At 33.5% G+C, this 21,352-nt stretch overlaps 1 long non-coding RNA gene across 1 annotated transcript; it reads right to left on the bottom strand.

Annotated features, from left to right (window-relative positions):
• Position 1: 1 nt before the first annotated feature.
• LOC127727188 (uncharacterized) lies at positions 2 to 4,537 on the bottom strand. The gene is made up of 4 exons (XR_007993821.1): positions 4,441 to 4,537; positions 3,982 to 4,257; positions 981 to 1,128; positions 2 to 83 (listed from the first exon to the last, which is right to left on the bottom strand). It is a non-coding gene; the product is annotated as an uncharacterized LOC127727188 (long non-coding RNA).
• Between the last annotated feature and the right edge of the window lie 16,815 nt (positions 4,538 to 21,352).

Here is a 21,352-nt window from a genome sequence, read left to right as displayed (position 1 = left end):
TTGTGTTAACACATAAACATTCAAAACGGTTTAACTACTTTTTAGTATTCAACCATTCCCTGTTATCTCGATTGGTGGGAAATCTAAAAAAAAAGATAAATACAAGAGAACACCCACAACACGAATAAATCCAGAGGCTGTCCAGCGAGGAAAATATCATAAATATATAATTAATAGGGATCCCTTGCTTAGAGAGTAAGGAGACAGTCTCTTTTGTGAATTTTGATTGTTTGAAATATTGTTAACAGACTTGAAAGCTATAATCTTAAACAAATAAAAATTAAAGAACAGTTTTAGCAATTATTTTCGCATAAATACACCATGCAACACTATTGTTCTTGGTGATCCAGAAAAGCACTTCGAATGCAGAAAATTTGATTTGTATCTCACCATTCTTCCTCATTATAAAACAAGTACTTCACATTAGAAAAAGTCTTCCTCATTATAAAACAAGTACTACACATTAGAAAAAGTCTTCCTCATTATAAAACAAGTACTACACATTAGAAAAAGTCTTCCTCATTATAAAACAAGTACTACACATTAGAAAAAGAGCTACTGAATATATAACAAAATGTTATCATATAAAGGGCCAAATAGGGGAACATATTACAAGTAAAACACAAGCAGGATAAAGAAAACATTATGTATAATAGTACACAGACAGCCAGTTGCCATTTGACATGCTTGTAATTGACATACCGTATTGTCCATAATACAACTTAGACTGCGTTTTCAAATAAAATCTTTCGTCAAACATTTTCTGTTGTCACATGAAACTAATCAAAATACATTTAGTTTTTAATGTGGAATTATCTTTGCTACCGAGCAGACAAATCAAAACATCTAAAAACCCATAATTTATATTTTATAAAAATCAATGTTAAAATGCTTTAAAACAGCGATGACGTAGTTTGTAATGGAGACGTGGTCTGTTCAATATCACAAAAATACAAGCCATAATGATAAATGTAATATACCAAAGTTATGTCAACTGCCATGGCTTTCTGTCAGTAGCTGAAGACTGTCAAAAATGTTTTACACAATGATAAGGATCTGCAGGAGATTATCTAACGTCGTGAGAACCAGGAACCACTATCTCGCCTTATCTTTACTGCTAAAGTGCACCTGAAAAATGATTTAAAATGAAATATTTTGACGATCTGTTTAAGATTCTACTTTGGCATTATGTATTTATGAATAATAATATATGTTTATTGAGATATACAATATCATTAGTAGTAATAAAAAATGAAATCACATGTACTGCTGAATCAGAATAAACTTTGGCTCATACTTATATTCAATCCAGAATTATTAATACTGATGAGTATAAAACCGAAAATGTCAAATAATTGCTGGTATCGTCATTTCTAAATTTGACCAGCATGGACATACATTTCTGTTTTTTATCGGAGTTTTGATAAGGTAAATTCTTAGGATAGCAAGACTAAATATTAACTGGCATTGATGTTGGCAATAAAAAGAAGTGTCTACCACTTAAAATTTAATCGTTTTCATACTAAAGCTACACCGACCTGGTAAAATACTATACTGCACGTTCGATATCACGTGATGTGATATTGCTTAATCCAATTAATGGTCAAATGTAGGAGTGATAACACCAGAAACATTTATAGTCTCGGGTTTAGAGATAGTTCCACGACAAGATTTTTGTAAAACTACCACATGCCTATGATTCTTCATCAAGTAAAACACGTCTATTACTCATACGAAGACTTCAAACAGAATGGTGCACCTGTTTTCAATGACCAGAGAAGTGCCATCCTTAAATTAATAGTATTTTTTCTCACTTCAGACCCAAACATATCAAAATATATACATTAAATATCATAAATATTAATATTATCATAAAATAAAGTATATATTAGAAACATCAGATTTATCTGCACTGTAATTTCAAGTTGAATTGGGCCCTTGAGGCACACGCTGATCATATGTAAAGATATCTTTACGACAAAGAGAGAGGGAACTAGTTATATTTTGTTATATTTGTTTTTTCATGGCGGTAATTAAAACGATTTGCATAAAAAGGACGACAAACGGACAATATATATGCAGTTATTATTTTTTTTTGTGTGTTGTAATTTGAGATAAAATCTCAAAGCAGTTATCCGACGATAATCTTAACTTTTCACGATATTTCATATATTTTCATACATTTGACGTAACGTTAGCATTGCAAATTTTGTACAGTTCTGTCATATATAATTTCAAAACATCTGAGAGTTACCAGCATAAAAAGGCTTTTTTATAGTCTATATATAGAGAGAGAGAGAGAATAGTCAATAGTCTAGAAGTTTATCAGTGTTCTTTTTATTTTTTATTTTGTTATATTTCAATAATATATTTTGGCCAAAGGTTGTAAAAAGTATTTGGGGTGGGGAAAACACTTTTGAAAATATGGGACATTGCATTACCCGATTCCTACGCCCCAACATGAACAATAATTCTGCAACTATTCTGTTAAAAAAAAAAATTCTTTTTTTCAAAACAAAATCTTTTAAAAATTCATTCTAATCAAAGGATTTTTTTCTTGGTAAATTCAGCAATCATCTTTCAGTAGTTGAAATTTGTTAAACTATAACAAAACATGTTGCATAACTTTTCACGGTGGTCGGTGGTTTATTTTGATGGATTATTAATCATATATATGCGATTCGCTTATTTTTATTGATTTCTTCGTCGAATTACATGAAATATATATATGAAATTGTCTACATATAAAGATATTTACACAACGATGCAGTTGAACAAACTTCAAATGGCTTCTCTATCAAAAGACGATATCATTGGATAGGGGTCATTCATTTCTGTATTCTTCAAATTTTATACCGTTTTTTCTCTATTCTTTATTTATTTTGATCATTATTCTTTATTCTTTATGTTTAGCATCACATTATTCTCTATTCTTTATCTTTTTGGTCCATTTTTCTTTATTTTTTATTTTTTGCCCTTTATTCTGCACAATTTGCCCATTATTCTCTACTCAGTAAACCATATCCAGACCCTCCCCTATCTCAGCTGCAGTCAGTTTTAAATAAGTATGGGCAGTAGTGTAACAAGTTCTAATCTGGGGTCTTCGCCATATATTACAAGTATATATATACTTATTTTTGTGTGCACACCATTAGTTTTTATATGTATCTTACAGAGTGGTGAATATACATTAAAACCATGCATACAGGAGAGTTGTCTCATTTGCAATCATACCACATCTTCTTTTCATATATAAAATTACCAAAACTGTATAAAACCCTTGATACTGTCGAACATTGCCACTTAAGTTGGCTGTTGTCATCTTCATGTAAAGTAAGGATTCTCCGTTCCTTTTATTCTATTGTGAAAGGTGTACTTATAGTGGCAATATTTATAACATTTTCTTTTTCAGTAAAAAATATCCCGTTAACATCGAAAATGAATAGGCCCAGAGTGTATTGCTACTTATTTCATGCATAATTATAAACATTACCATCTTATACAGATATATATATAACTGTGAAATGGTCGATATTGCTATAGTTCAGTATATTGCTATATGACTAAAGTGCCATCTTGTGCATGTATTTATTCTAACTGCTTTGATCTTCACAAGTTGTTACCAGCAACACCGTATCGATATGTATATGAACAAGCTGCTTTATTTATCTTTAGAGTAGGACATCCTACTATGTATTCAGCATCTCTATGTAATATCATGATCTAAATTTTAACTTAGTTCCTAGAGAAGGATTCGGTTCTAAAGGTCCTTGAAAGTTTATCATGGTCTTGAACCGATCTGCCTTCAGCTTAATAATTTCGTTTCGATCGAAAATTATTCAAACGTTTATATCGTCTGTCAGCACATTCATACATGGTTTCTATCTTTCATATCTTAAAATGAAAACTCCATTAAGCAGGATTAAGTAATGCACACATTTAATAACCGAATAAATTATATTGTTACTTATAAAGATATACCTTAGATAAGATGATGCGGCATGATATAGGTGATGTATCGTAGGAATTAGCGGATAAATACAACAATTATAGCTTATCTAGATCATTCGTCTTCATAATCATCAGGCTTTGTCCATCTCATTTCCATTTCTTGCCCTTTTTGATAATGCACCATCAATATCACATTTTGATGACAATATCCATGTGCAGAATAAACTGGTGTTTATATCAACAACAGATAACATGCTGACAGGAAAAGGAACAAAGTTTGTTCTAACCAACTGACAGTTTTATATTCTGCAAAAAGTAGTAAAAAAAATCAAAAACAAAACAAAATGAAAACTCGAGAAAAAACGCAACTATTGAAAAAGAATTCAGGGGACTTGAAATAAAACTATGTAACTTTGTATATTGCAATGAGTTAATTTATGACCGTCTATGATATATCGTCAACACATATGAAACAAACTTCTTGCTTACCTTTTCAAGTAAAATATGATAATTTAACATTAAAACTTGCACTTTTTACATCGTTTAGCCGAGAAAAAAGCACCAGTAAAACTATTGAAACCATATAGTATATCTAATATTGAAATAGTGCGAAAACATATACACAAAAGCTCTTATTATAGTATATAGTTTTATTGCTTTAGATTTATTCATCGAAGAAGCAAACGGAACTGTTAAAATGACATATATGAACCTTAAAACTCATTTAAGAGTTTAAATGAAATGTTAATAAGTGTTTCTTTGGTGTCTATTTCACTTTTAATATTTATAGTACCTTTGTATATTAAAGGGCCTTTTTTATTTTTTTGATTAAATATGATCTGGGCGTTCGGGAACCTGACGCCGAGTTGATGTATATTGGTCTACTAAGGGATTCATCATGTTTATGGACTGAGATGTTTATATGTCATAATGCTTCTCGGACAATAACATCTTCGATGAAGTATAGGAAACGCATTGCCAACCACCCGGAACAACTGGCGCCCGACCACCACTTTACTTAAAATAGTCTGCGTTTAACAACTAGGGAACAACTTAAATTACCATTTTATTAACTCCAAAATTTCCCTAAATGCACATAAATTAAGCAAAACCTCGGCACGGAAAATAAATTGCTTATATTACCATATTAAAATTGATCCTTATATTGTTATAGGACAATGTAACTGACTCAATCGGTCGTAAGAACTCTGCTCTAGTAGAAATCATTATGATAATTATTTTAGATCATAATTCACTTTCTGTACAAAAACATCATTATAGGAGCGTAAAGCTAAATAACAATGTGTTTACTCTATTTTTGATATTTTACTGTATATTTACTATATATTTATTTCGTGGCAGGTGCTTAAAATACTATCATGTCGCCATTTTGTCGTCATTACCAATTCATTCCAATAAAATATTTCATTCATAAATTAGTGCCGTTTATTTTCCGTCCTTTATACATTCAGAAACGTTTACAACAGATCGGAAAAAAAATATGCTTAAAAATGTTTAATTTGCATGATTGAGTTGTACGTTAAATGCCATATGTGGTCAAATATTTCCATTTCTACATGTTTATCATATCAAAGTGATAAGTGATCTTTCTGCACTAAGTGTCCAGTATATATAAACCTGTTCATTTTAGCAATAAAATTAACATAATTATGAATGTTTTAGGGGTTAAATAAAGGCTCTCGTTATACTTCTTCCACATGTGAACAGTGCAATCTTATGATTTGCCATAAATATCTTTATGACGGCTACCCAACAACTCAGTATTGAATGCCAATTTCAAACATCTATGAACAAGCTGCATACTTATATATGTATTATTGTTATACGGCTATTTTTTTAATATTGCATTTCGAGTATGTATAAAGTGTAATAATGATATCGAAATCATTCTTTGACAATGTTTTCAATTTAATATATACTATTACAAATGTTTTGCATTTTGTATATACACACTTTGAGTATTGGAGTGCTATTTGTTCTGTTCTGTTCTGTTCTGTTTTGTTTTGTTTGTTTGTTATTGGTTTTTGGTTGATATGTTCGGGGGGGTTTTTTCGAGGGTAAGGGTGGTCTGATGTTTTTGTTTTCAGCGTATTCATGATAAAATTTTATTTTGGTTAAAACACGTCCTCCGACGCAAAGTACGAAAAATTTGCAATATTTAGTATTCAACAGTAATATGTAGCCCTGAAAAACATTTTTAGTTTATGGAAGTTGTTAAAAAATGTTCATAATGTGTTTAAAGTGTATATTATAGACTCTTTAAATTTCAAATTCCAGGCAACCACGTGAGTGAAACAAATACAGGAGAAATTAATTGGACCTACTACCCCCTTTGATGTATTTTATCACATAATGAAATGTACCTTATTTTTTATGTTGTTATATAACGATGCCTTTAAAATAAACCATTTAAAAAATTAACTTCTAGCACACACACACAGACCGAATTGTTTGAAGAGAAAGAGAAATGTCAAACATGTCTCCACCATATGTTTCTAGACTTTCACGCATCCGAGTACACTCAATTTAATCATTTTAATTTATCAATATCATTGAATCAACAAATATCGACAAAAACAATAGAAGTTAAGGTTGTGATTTGATCAAGATAACTTTTGAACATAATAGAAGACAGGTCAAGGTTCACATCTGCTAAGGTTACATTCTCTTTACACTACCGTCCATATTTGTCAATGGCCGCCAATATTTCACACGTCATAAGTTGACGATAAATACTAACTATTACTGATCGAATCCTTTATTATGATTGATGTCGTATTGGCGATAGATAAGTTTAATAGCTGTATAATTATTTCAATACCAATCAGTAATGGAATAATAATAAAGCGATATTGGTATGACCATAAACTCGGCATCTCTGCTGCTAGTCTGACGTTTATGGATCTTTTGATTAAGTTATGTTAACTCTGGCTTTTAGTTTAACTCTGGAGAAGTTTGCATATACTCTTTGGCCTGAAGATATTGTTTGTAAATTTTGAGATGCATCCAAAATAACTTTACGTAAAACCAACCAAAAGGTTGATTGAATTGATTTCTCCCTATGAACTGACCGTCAATTTCGTTTCTTCGATGACAAAATATGAGAGATTTAGATTATTCCATTATACTAAAACTATAGATAGAACAATGAAGACTTTAACACATAAAGAATTTACAGTTAGAAGAACACGAAGCATTTTTATTTTAGCATACAAAATGCTGACAATTTACATTAACAATGTTGAGTTAGTCAGTTTAACGTTACCGTTTTATGTTATAAAAAGGTGTTGAACATAAAACAAACAAAAACCTGCAAATCAATTGTGTGCATATAAATATTTCATGAGCTTTGATGCACATACTAAAAGCATTCTTCGCCACCTAGTTTCTGTCGCAGCCGTTCACCAGCAATGACATTTATACGATATTTAGTGAGCATGCATGGAGGTGAAATTCAAGAAAACTGTATGCAAAAGATATAAAATTGGAATAAAACATGAATATTGTTTTCAAATGTCAATAAACCGTGGGTCAGTTGTTCACACATTTCAAGAATGTTGGGTAATCTCATCGCATCTGGTAGCGTTATTTTAATCCGCGATTATAACGAGAAAGATATCTCTCTTCAGTATGTACTAAATGGATTTAAAGATAAAAGTTAAAACATTTTTTGCAAATTGAAGAAGCAAAAATATATGTAGAGGAGGTTGTAATTGTCAGGGCGGACAGTGTTGGGTATACTAAACTGAAGATAAGGATCAGAATTGATTGGAACGGTGATAAGCTGATGTAATGTTGATACAAATTCGTGGTGTGTGTCAAAATTTGATATGTTTATCATTCTTAAAAGCACACGGTGGGGTACTGCTTTCTGTTCCTGGTCTGAGAAAACATAATTTATGTAAGAACTTCATTATCAACAAGCATTTGACTTTTTTTAGCAAGATTATATTATGACTTCAGTAAATATTGTGTGCCATTCACCTCACATTGATTATTGTTGCTGTTTTATGTTAGAAATTGTGAAAGCTTTAAGACAACAAAAACAAAACACAATACTAACAAGGGTCGGTATTCTATCGGTACAACGCCGTCATCCAACATTCAACAGATAAGCTTTTTATAAATTAACACGAGAAATAGTGGTTTAAACTTTGATATATAATAAGAACAAAAGTTTCACATTCGTCAATGAGGCAGCAACCAAACGACACAAAACAATAAAAGACAACTTGAGGCCATTTTGTGCAATTTATCTGTTAAAAATCAAAGCTAAATCTGTAAAAAAATATTCACTTGTTTGCACTTTTTATGTTTTGAATAACAAAAATATGTAGAGGCATAATTCTCCAAACTTCATAAATTTCCAATATTAATATTTCATATAAAGGACACATACAGTACAGTTACTTTACGAATTCGGTTAATAAAGGAACCATGTACCATGTAATATTATAAAGACAACTTTTACAACTGTATTTAACTTTTAATCTGATTTTCAAATCTTTTATTCTCGAATACTTGAGAAAGTGGTCACATCTTTTATATCACATTATTTTCAAGATTATTATATTTTTTTTATCAAATGTATTAACTTAATTAACTTATAACTACTCAATATATGTTATAATATTACATTTTCTAATCAGTACATCTCAGATTTTCCATATTAGTAAAGATTTGTTAGATCATATCAGAAAGATCGCTCCGCTTGTTGAAAATATATCTTGATCTTTTATATGTTTTTGTCAAGGTTTATTCAGTAAATCATAGCAAGCTTTTAAACACCTTGCTTTATATCATAACTTAACTATCTTCTCTAGATATCACTGATTTGATGCATACAAGCACACTGAATAAGAAAGGCCTCATTTACTTTCTAATGTGTGTACTTTTGTATACGTAAAATAAATTAGCTAAGTGTAAACCTTGACGATTGATACATACCATAATCTTTGCCGCTATAAAGACCTTGTTCTTTACAAACGCGATAACATGCTTCGTTATATTCTACTCTCCATAGCTGATATATTGGTTAAAAAACCTTAAACCTTTCTACATAGTACTCACTATCGCATCTGTGATACTATTCTAAAATGACGTCATTTACACACAAAAAATGATAAAAATAATAAATCGTGATAATAATAAAAAAAAAATGATGTCAACAACTGTATTAATACCATGGATTCACAAATTCAATATCTTTAAAGTTTTTAAACCATTAAAAACTATTGAAGATGCATTAAAAAAATGTCTAAGCAAATCAGTTTATTTCTCCCTGTTCATAAATCCATAAAACTCATTTACAACTTTTCTTGATTGTACTTTCTTACCTTGAGCAAAACCTTTTGGTGAGGTTCGTGTTGCTCAGTCTTTAGTGTTGCTCAGTCTTTAGTGTTGCTCAGTCATTAGTGTTGCTCAGTCTTTAGTGTTGCTCAGTCTTGTTGCTCAGTCATTAGTGTTGCTCAGTCTTTAGTGTTGCTCAGTCTTTAATGTTACTCTGTCTTTAGTGTTACTCAGTCTATAGTGTTGCTCAGTCTTTAGTGTTGCTCAGTCTTTAGTGTTACTCAGTCTTTAGTGTTACTCGGTCTTTAGTGTTACTCAGTCTTTAGTTTTCTATATACTAAGTGTTTTGTGGACTTGTTTTTCTATTTGTTGTCTTTCGTTTTTTGCCATTGCGTTGTCAGTTTCTCTTCGACTTATCGGTATCTTCCGCCCTTTTTTGAATAACAAGAATGATAATAATAATTTTTTTATTTAAAGTTGGTAACTCAATTAAAACTTATTTTCATTGGAGCCTTAAACAAGATACTTGCATACAGTACACATCCAACAGCAAAAATAAAACATACCTTTAAAATCAATCCATACATTAAAACACAACATACATAGATATAAATCATTCATACATACAAACATACATACATAACAATAGCAATTATAATTAAAGTTTGCATGTCATATAAAACAAAAGTGATATCATTTGATATTATTAAACTCATATTGTATTTCCAAGAAAACGATTGTAAGCCTTGTTGTCACTGTCAAAATTTTCCATCAAAAACTCTGTCAAAGAGAAATTTAAACAAGAAAACTTGGTCAAAGTCATCTGTTGTTGCAATCAATTAGTACACATTCAATGGATTTATTGTAATGACGTCATAAACAGTCTGAGAAACGCATGACCTTGTGCAATGCCAAAATATAAGTACAATTTGGAGTTTAGTATGGCGTTCATTATCACTAAACTAGTATATATATTTGTTTAGGGGCCAGCTGAAGGACGCCTCCGGGTGCGGCCCCGGGAATTTCTCGCTGCATTGAAGACCTGTTGGTGACCTTCTGCTGTTGTCTGTTCTATGGTCGGGTTGTTGTCTCTTTGACACATTCCCCATTTCCATTCTCAATTTTATATAGAATGTATAAGATAATGAGTACTCGTACAGGCAAACTTCCTATCCAAATCTTAGTACGTATATACGAAATAAATTACTTAAAAGCTTTATTTAATTTGTCGTAACGAAAATCCTGACCTAATAATTTACCAGTTATATATAAAATAAGTTCATTGAAATCTAAAACACAGACGCGGCGAACAAGTTGTAAAATATGAACAGCGTAGGAAGGGGCCAAAGGAATATCACCGTCCAAAAAGGGAAAATTAACAATAGATGACAAAAATCGTCTCTTTGTTTGCTAAGGTCAAGTGTTAAATATATCATACATATTTATGAAGACAATGTTAAATATATCATACATATTTGTGAAGACAGTGTTAAATATATCATACATATTTATGAAGACAATATTATATATATATCATACATATTTATGAAGACAAAACATAAGAAAACACTTAAGATAGGTTTAACAAAAGCCTGGATAAAAGTTACTTGTATAAAGACCTAGTTATGAAAATTAACTCGTTACATTTTTTGTGTTAAGATCTGCACACCTGGAATTGCGGTGGCCTATTTAAACATCCAGCATAGCCAAACGGTCTCCACAAGCACATCACGGGACTTACTGACGATCGTGAATAAAAAGTCATGCCACAAAAACCTAAAGAAGGGGGCTGTATAGAAAACCGGATATTTGACTTTTCTTGCGATTATCTGAAAATAATTTGTTGTTGCTGCAAAAAAAGTGGAATGATAGCAATATCTGGTCAAATATCTTGAGAACTCAACGACCTAAGCACTTTTTGACAAACAGCAAATTAGAAGCAAATTAAAAACATGAACCATAATTAAAAATGAAACACTTATAAATGATATATGCTGTGCAGCTGAGAAAAATAAAAGGAAATCTTTCTGAATGTTGTCGAAATTTAAGATTGATTTTACAAAGAATTGAACATCTATCATCGGAACAAACGAAAGTCTCGTAGAGAATTTGGCAAAGAAGCGTGCATAGCATGTCTAAATGATTGATCTCTGGCGAGATTGTGCGAGACTTCGTGTGAAGTCGCGACGGTAGAAATGACAGACACTCCACGTGATATCAAGCCAAGCATTTGAATGGCGTTCACATGTGTCCATAATAACTTTAATGTTAATATTTGATAAATAGCAATTGAAAAATGGAATTGTACATGGTTGTCAACCAAGAAAAACAAACATGTCATTTATAAATTTGTTTTATATCAGAAGCATTTTTACCAGATGTAGTCAAGACTCTCCTCACTGACATACTGAACTTTTTTAAGGCCATACTGAAATAAATTCATAGATATATATAATCAGCGGTACTACACTACGTCGGTAAATTCGGTTATTATGCTTTTCTTCGTTAATTTTTTGATTGAATACTATTATCATTGGTCATGTAGCTATTCAACCGTTTTGGTTTTTATACATCCTTGGCTTTCAAATATTCGGTTTTAAGCGTTCCTGATGAAGAAAAATCTAGAAAAGCGCCTCGGACGCATGACATTGATAATGTGTTGTTTTCATTTTTTACTAATAAATGACATAATTTGCACTCTTGACTGTAAATAGTCATTATATGCAGTGTTCATCTAAATGAGATATGAGTAACACATTTAAATCACATTAACGTCTTCGGAAAAAAAAACTGACATCATATAACACTATATCTTCATGTTGTTGCTTACAGCTAAATATTAAGCAGCCGCCAATTCATCTAAACGATACAACATTTTTTTTAGATTCGCAATTTTTCCGTAAATAGTCAAAGTGTGAGGACCAAAGAAAATATGTTTGAATGCTGTGGTGAAGTTGTGATTATATCCGAGTACCTATATAAGTGGGAGATAGTAATATTTAGCTTTGAAAGGCAATCAGTGAAAAGTTGCTTGTATTCCTTTTGCTTCTTGAGTCGGAGGAAATAAGTACAGTCATATATTTCGTTATCTGGATTGCACCAAATGCCACCAAAAAAAAATCTGTATATTTTCCATATACACATTTTTCTCACCACTGCATGCAAACCGAATACACACCAGTCTATTAATCACTTTCTCAAAGTTTTTTTCCTATAATATATCACGAGTTATCAACAGGTGACATACATTTGATTTACACCATTTTTACTAAGTGACAAGGACATACGATGTCTGTTTCTAAGTAAAAATCTGAATTTTAAGGTGTAAGCAACCCGTGTTTTAAAGATTTGAAAACGATTCAGAGACAACATGATTTAAACAAAGTTATGTTAATAAAAACTGAAACAATGGAAACAAAATTTCCATTAGAATTCTAACACCATTTATATTGTCCATTTAGAAATTTAGAAATTATCAAGAAACTAAGGTTTCAATTCACACAGGCAAAGTTGACCTTAGATAGATTTGGCTATTATTTTTATGTCCTTTTTGGTCATATAGATCCCCAACTGTTTCGGTCTTATAAATCCTTTGCTTTTAAATATTTGGCTTTGAGCTTTCTTGATGAAGGTAAATCCAGAGAAGCGCTTTGATTTCTGTTATGACAATAAATTCTGTAAAATTTTCATTTCCTCCAATTGCTGTTAAAGTCGACATTTACTTCATAATGTTTTAAACACAGAGGCATGCAATTGTGAAATTTTATATAACTCGCTACGCTCAGCGATTTTTCTACCAATATGGACAATTATTCCCCTTTTCTCAAACCCTGGATCCACCCTTGCTGATAGGGTATTGTTAAATATCCTTATAATATGTATACATACTCATGAGCATATTTCTTAGTTTCGCGATTCCACCATGAGATACAGTTTTACACCTAAAATGATACCAGCTGTAATAAAACAGGCATTAATTACAAAAAGCATAATCTGTTCGATTGAAGCCGACTGTTATTAATTTTGTGTAATTTGTAACTAACAATTATGCGTGTTTTCTTTAAACGTTTCGGTTGTTCACTTGATTTTCAAGTAGGAAAGGGCAAAAGAGGTAAAGTATACGTGGATGATGATTTGAAAGCTTTTAAGTTTCCTATTAACAAGATGTTGATTTAAGACGTTATCAGTTTTTCTGCAAGGCATTCTACATTTGTAAAACTCTCAAATACAATTAGCATAAAATAACACATTAATAGTGCGACTTTTTACTACTTCAACGGCCTGCGACGACAGTTTACTGTCATAATTAACACAAGTAATAACATTTGTCAACTATACCCTTTATTACGGAAATTTAATAGAGCATATATTTTTTGTCAAAAAAGGCTAAAAAAGCATTAATATATACCCGTACCATGCGACTATTTATGAATGAAAACCATGATAAAAATCAGCTATATATATTTATACCCTTCTCCTATATAATGCAATTTATTTGATGAAGTGTATCATAGCTCTGATTTTATTAAAATGTCACATGAATATTTATAATAGTATACCAGATAGTCTGATAGTATATACTTTACATTTCAACAGTCAATTAGCATTCTTAATGAAACATTTATAGATATAGGGGTGGGGGTTATACATATGTTTAGAAATATAAGCCATGCACTAAATGGAGAAAAGTAAACAAAATAAACTTAATAAATACAGTATTGTGGGGAGGGGTGTTGTCCATAATATCACTGCTATAAGGAGACAGACAATAACCCCGTTAATATTGAAATCTGTAGTGCGTCGTGTATTCATTTCATTTCTCGTTTTTACCAATAAAGTAAGAGCAATACTATATACTTCATCAAATAAATTGCATAAGGAGAAGTGTATAAATTTAGCCGAATTTTATTCCTGTCCGTAATATATAAACTGATATAATTATAAAGAGAGAGAGAGACAGACATACTATTTTTTTTAATAATTTTAAATGTTTATATTGCATTATAAAAATTGTAAATGTCTAGTAGTTCTGTTCTGGGACAAATCTGAGATTCAGATTTCTCTGTAGCATAGAGAAATCGCTAAAAGAAAAAAGAAAAAACAATATTAATAAATATTATTTCTTTTTTTTTTTTTGGGGGGGGGGGGGGGGGGGATATTTTGTTCATATAATTTATCTATTAGAATATAGAGACCATAACCATTGCAAACTATCACGTGTATATCAAACAATACAGTTCTCTGGCTATGTGTTAATTCTGAGTTACATTTATTGTTGTCACTCAAGTGAATTGTTAATTTTCGAATATACATTGTTTTGCATGAAAACGCTGAGAAGATATTAATCCTGAAATTTGTAGTCTTAGTACCAAAGTACTTTCTGGAAAGAAAAAACAAAAAAGTTGGTATCGTGACAAGATAATTCAAAGGCATTAGGTCATGCATATATATTGACATACAATCATACAAAGTGCATTTATTATCAAACTAGCATAGTTTCTTGAATCTGATTCAAATCTTTCCAAGAGAAAACTTTTCTATTTGCATTTCTGTTTAAATATTTACAACATTATAACTATCGTTAACCAATTAACAAGAATTGATTGATATAAGGTTATTTTCACCACGGATTTTGTTTAATGCATTGGAAGTTATATAGCGTAGTTAAGTGAATCGTTCATAACGACCCATTTCTGTGAATTAAAGCACATAAAACCAGCAATGAGGAACGTTTTAAAGGATTACATATACAGAATTATAAGATTTTTTCCCTTTAAAAACATTAACTTGATTAAGAAGAACTCAATTATTCATATGAGAAAACCCCCAAGATATTTTGCACTATACACGTCTTGTCGTTTAATAGCAAGTCTCTAAAACTCTGTAAAAGATATCTTAAAATCAAACTAGTATCATATAAACATTATAATATAAGGAGATGTTGTATGATTTCCAATGAGAAGTATCATATAAACATTATAATATAATGAGATGTTGTATGATTTCCAATGAGAAGTATCATATAAACATTATAATATAATGAGATGTTGTATGATTTCCAATGAGAAGTATCATATAAACATTATAATATAAGGAGATTTTGTATGATTTCCAATGAGAAGTATCATATAAACATTATAATATAATGAGATGTTGTATGATTTCCAATGAGAAGTATCATATAAACATTATAATATAAGGAGATGTTGTATGATTTCCAATGAGAAGTATCATATAAACATTATAATATAATGAGATGTTGTATGATTTCCAATGAGAAGTATCATATAAACATTATAATATAAGGAGATTTTGTATGATTTCCAATGAGAAGTATCATATAAACATTATAATATAAGGAGATGTTGTATGATTTCCAATGAGAAGTATCATATAAACATTATAATATAAGGAGATGTTGTATGATTTCCAATGAGAAGTATCATATAAACATTATAATATAATGAGATGTTGTATGATTTCCAATGAGAAAACTACCAATAAAGACAGGGATATATCAGTTAGTGCCAAAAATGCGTCCTTTTGCGCAAAAGATACATTTGAGCCAAAAATCGGTCCTTTTGCACCAAAGCTACATTTGCGCCAATGCTAGATTTGCGCCACTATAGTTTTCAAAATACTTAGTATCATTTGCGTCAAAAATAAGGTATACGATTGGGCCAATTAAGTCATTTAAAGTGCTTATATGAATCTATTTTTAAGTATACAAACAAAATTTAAAACTATTTACAATCAGACAACATAATTATAAAAGATTAAATGATTTTTTGTTGGTTACTTAACGTCCAGTGGTAATAAATATATAAGACTGAAATTTGTAGACACATACGATATATCTACGGCTCTTCCTGTATAATTCTGATATTTTTCAACTGCAAATGTTTCATTTTCTGCGTTATGTCTCCTCTAACTGCTGCTGCATTAGTACTGCACAATTTAATGTAGGTAGTGGCTTGCAGTTGCACGATATTGTACAAACATATATTGACGCGATTAATAAACGAAACAGTTCCTGGTCTCTGGTCCATTATAAGTACGTCATTGGTGGAAAGTTTCTGGTCTCTGGTTCATTACTAGTACGTCATTGGTGGACACACAGTTCCTGGTCTCTGGTCCGTTATTAGTACGTCATTAGTGGAAAGTTTCTGGTCGCTGGTCAATTATTAGTACGTCATTGGTGGAAAGTTTCTGGTCTCTGGTCCATTATTAGAACGTCATTGGTGGACAGTTTCTGGTCTCTGGACCATTATTAGTACGTCATTGGTGGAAAGTTTCTGGTCTGTTGTCCATTTTTAGTACGTCATTGGTGGAAAGTTTCTAGGCTCTGGTCCATTACTAGTACGTCATTGGTGGACACACAGTTCCTGGTCTCTGGTCCATTATAAGTACGTCATTGGTGGAAAGTTTCTGGTCTCTGTTCTATTATTAGTACGTCATTGGTGGACACACAGTTCCTGGTCTCTGGTCCGTTATTAGTACGTCATTAGTGGAGAGTTTCTGGTCGCTGGTCCATTATTAGTACGTCATTGGTGGAAAGTTTCTGGTCTCTGGTCTATTACTAGTACGTCATTGGTGGACAGTTTCTGGTCGCTGGTCCATTATTAGTACGTCATTGGTGGAAAGTTTCTAGTCTCTGGTCCATTATTAGTACGTCATTGGTGGAAAGTTTCTGGTCTCTGTTCCATTATTAGAACGTCATTGGTGGACAGTTTCTGGTCTCTGGTCTATTATTAGTACGTCATTGGTGGAAAGTTTCTGGTCTCTTGTCCATTATTAGGACGACATTTGTGGAAAGTTTCTGGGCTCTGGTCCTTTATTAGTACATCATTGGTGGACACACGGTTCCTGGTCTCTGGTCCATTATAAGTACGCCATTGGTGGAAAGTTTCTGGTCTCGGGTCCATTACTAGTACGTCATTGGTGGACACACAGTTCCTGGTCTCTGGTCCATTATAAGTACGTCATTGGTGGAAAGTTTCTGGTCTCGGGTCCATTTTTAGTACGTCATTCGTGGAAAGTTTCTGGTCTCTGGTCCATTACTAGTACGTCATTGGTGGACACACAGTTCCTGGTCTCTGGTCCATTATAAGTACGTCATTGGTGGTAAGTTTCTGGTCTCTGATCCATTATTAGTACGTCATTGGTGGACAGTTTCTGGTCTCTGGTCCATTATTAGTACGTCATTGGTGGATAGTTTCTGGTCTCTGATCCATTATTAGTACGTCTTTGGTGGAATGTTTCTGGTCTCTGGTCCATTATTAGTACGTCATTGCTGGAAAGTTTCTGGTCTCTGATCCATTATTAGTACGTCATTGGTGGACAGTTTCTGGTCTCTGGTCCATTTCTAGTACGTCATTGGTGGAAAGTTTCTGGTCTCTGTTCCATTATTAGTACGTCATTGGTGGAAAGTTTCTGGTCTCTTGTCCATTATTAGTACGTCATTGGTGGAAAGTTTCTGGGCTCTGGTCCATTACTAGTACGTCATTGGTGGACACACAGTTCCTGGTCTCTGGTCCATTATAAGTACGTCATTGGTGGAAAGTTTCTGGTCTCTGTTCTATTATTAGTACGTCATTGGTGGACACACAGTTTCTGGTCTCTGGTCCGTTATTAGTACGTCATTAGTGGAGAGTTTCTGGTCTCTGGTCCATTACTAGCACGTCATTGGTGGAAAGTTTCTGGTCGCTGGTCCATAACTAGAACGTCATTGTCGGACACACAGTTCCTGGTCTCTAGTCCATTATTAGTACGTCATTGGTGGAACGTTTCTGGTCTCTGGTCCATTACTAGTACGTCATTGGTGGACAGTTTCTGGTCTCTTGTCCATTATTAGTACGTCATTGGTGGAAAGTTTCTGGGCTCTGGTCCATTACTAGTACGTCATTGGTGGACACACAGTTCCTGGTCTCTGGTCCATTATAAGTACGTCATTGGTGGAAAGTTTCTCGTCTCTGGTCCATTATTAGTACGTCATTGGTGGACAGTTTCTGGTCTCTGGTCCATTATTAGTACGTCATTGGTTGACAGTTTATGGTCTCTGATCCATTATTAGTACGTCTTTGGTGGAAAGTTTCTGGTCTCTGGTCAATTATTAGTACGTCATTGGTGGAAAGTTTCTGGTCGCTGGTCCATTATTAGTACGTCATTGTTGGACAGTTTCTGGTCTCTGGTCCATTTCTAGTACGTCATTGGTGGAAAGTTTCTGGTCTCTGTTCTATTATTAGTACGTCATTGGTGGAGAGTTTCTGGTCTCTGGTCCATTACTAGCACGTCATTGGTGGAAAATTTCTGGTCTCTGGTCCATTACTAGTACGTCATTGGTGGACAGTTTCTGGTCTCTGGTCCATTATTAGTACGTCATTGGTGGACAGTTTCTGGTCTCTGGTCCATTATTAGTACGTCATTTGTGGACAGTTTATGGTCTCTGATCCATTATTAGTACGTCTTTGGTGGAAAGTTTCTGGTCTCTGGTCAATTATTAGTACGTCATTGGTGGAAAGTTTCTGGTCGCTGGTCCATTATTAGTACGTCATTGGTGGACAGTTTCTGGTCTCTGGTCCATTTCTAGTACGTCATTGGTGGAAAGTTTCTGGTCTCTGTTCTATTATTAGTACGTCATTGGTGGAAAGTTTCTGGTCTCTGGTCCATTACTAGCACGTCATTGGTGGAAAATTTCTGGTCTCTGGTCCATTACTAGTACGTCATTGGTGGACACACAGTTCCTGGTCTCCGGTCCATTATTAGAACGTCATTGGTGGAAAGTTTCTGGTCTCTGGTCCATTACTAGTACGTCATTGGTGGACACACAGTTCCTGGTCTCTGGTCCATTATAAGTACGTCATTGGTGGAAAGATTCTGATCGCTGGTCCATTATTAGTACGTCATTGGTGGACAGTTTCTGGTCTCTGGTCCATTTCTAGTACGTCATTGGTGGACAGTTTCTGGTCGCTGGTCCATTATCAGTACGTCATTGGTGGAAAGTTTTTGGTCTCTGGTCCATTATTAGTACGTCATTGGTGGAAAGTTTCTGGTCTCTGTTCCATTATTAGAACGTCATTGGTGGACAGTGTTTGGTCTCTTGTCTTTTATTAGTACGTTATCTGTGGACAGTTTCTGGTCTACGATCCATTATAAGTACGTCATTGGTGAACAGTTTCTGGTCTCTGATCCATTATTAGTACGTCATTGGTGGACAGTTTCTGGTCGCTGGTCCATTATTAGTACGTCAGTGGTTGAAAGTTTCTGGTATCTGTTCTATTATTAGAACGTCATTGGTGGACAGTTTCTGGTCTCTGGTCCATTATTAGTACGTCATTGGTGGACAGTTTCTGGTCTCTGGTCCATTATTAGTACGTCATTGGTGGACAGTTTATGGTCTCTGATCCATTATTAGTACGTCTTTGGTGGAAAGTTTCTGGTCTCTGGTCAATTATTAGTACGTCATTGGTGGAAAGTTTCTGGTCGCTGGTCCATTATTAGTACGTCATTGTTGGACAGTTTCTGGTCTCTGGTCCATTTCTAGTACGTCATTGGTGGAAAGTTTCTGGTCTCTGTTCTATTATTAGTACGTCATTGGTGGAGAGTTTCTGGTCTCTGGTCCATTACTAGCACGTCATTGGTGGAAAATTTCTGGTCTCTGGTCCATTACTAGTACGTCATTGGTGGACAGTTTCTGGTCTCTGGTCCATTATTAGTACGTCATTGGTGGACAGTTTCTGGTCTCTGGTCCATTATTAGTACGTCATTTGTGGACAGTTTATGGTCTCTGATCCATTATTAGTACGTCTTTGGTGGAAAGTTTCTGGTCTCTGGTCAATTATTAGTACGTCATTGGTGGAAAGTTTCTGGTCGCTGGTCCATTATTAGTACGTCATTGGTGGACAGTTTCTGGTCTCTGGTCCATTTCTAGTACGTCATTGGTGGAAAGTTTCTGGTCTCTGTTCTATTATTAGTACGTCATTGGTGGAAAGTTTCTGGTCTCTGGTCCATTACTAGCACGTCATTGGTGGAAAATTTCTGGTCTCTGGTCCATTACTAGTACGTCATTGGTGGACACACAGTTCCTGGTCTCCGGTCCATTATTAGAACGTCATTGGTGGAAAGTTTCTGGTCTCTGGTCCATTACTAGTACGTCATTGGTGGACACACAGTTCCTGGTCTCTGGTCCATTATAAGTACGTCATTGGTGGAAAGATTCTGATCGCTGGTCCATTATTAGTACGTCATTGGTGGACAGTTTCTGGTCTCTGGTCCATTTCTAGTACGTCATTGGTGGACAGTTTCTGGTCGCTGGTCCATTATCAGTACGTCATTGGTGGAAAGTTTTTGGTCTCTGGTCCATTATTAGTACGTCATTGGTGGAGAGTTTCTGGTCTCTGTTCCATTATTAGAACGTCATTGGTGGACAGTGTTTGGTCTCTTGTCTTTTATTAGTACGTTATCTGTGGACAGTTTCTGGTCTACGATCCATTATAAGTACGTCATTGGTGAACAGTTTCTGGTCTCTGATCCATTATTAGTACGTCATTGGTGGACAGTTTCTGGTCGCTGGTCCATTATTAGTACGTCAGTGGTTGAAAGTTTCTGGTATCTGTACTATTATTAGAACGTCATTGGTGGACAGTTTCTGGTCTCTGGTCCATTATTAGTACGTCATTGGTGGACAGTTTCTGGTCTCTGGTCCATTATTAGTACGTCATTGGTGGACAGTTTCTGGTCTCTGGTCCATTAGTAGTACGTCATTGGTGGAAAGTTTCTGATCTCTGGTCCATTATGAGTACGTCATTGGTGGAAAGACGGCATTGTCATCAACATATGTGGATAAAATATAATCAGTAAAGGGTTCTATACTTTCTTATAATGTTGGCATATTTTAATTGCAACAAAAGTCCCATTTGTTCCATATTTTTTTTTCTATGGTACCGTAATTTATAAAGGATTATTATGTGCGCTAAATATAGTTTAGTACATGTAAACTGGGGCAAATGATTTCCGTAAATTGGCACAAAAGGACTGCAGCCTAAAGACAAAGGGACATAGATGTGACATAGTCTTTTCGCTTATATTGAAC

Source organism: Mytilus californianus, unplaced genomic scaffold (assembly GCF_021869535.1).
Source record: "Mytilus californianus isolate M0D057914Y unplaced genomic scaffold, xbMytCali1.0.p SCAF_19, whole genome shotgun sequence".
Classification (NCBI taxonomy): domain Eukaryota; kingdom Metazoa; phylum Mollusca; class Bivalvia; order Mytilida; family Mytilidae; genus Mytilus; species Mytilus californianus.
Note: the sequence above shows the minus strand (reverse complement) of the source record. Positions and strands in the feature narration are given on the sequence as shown.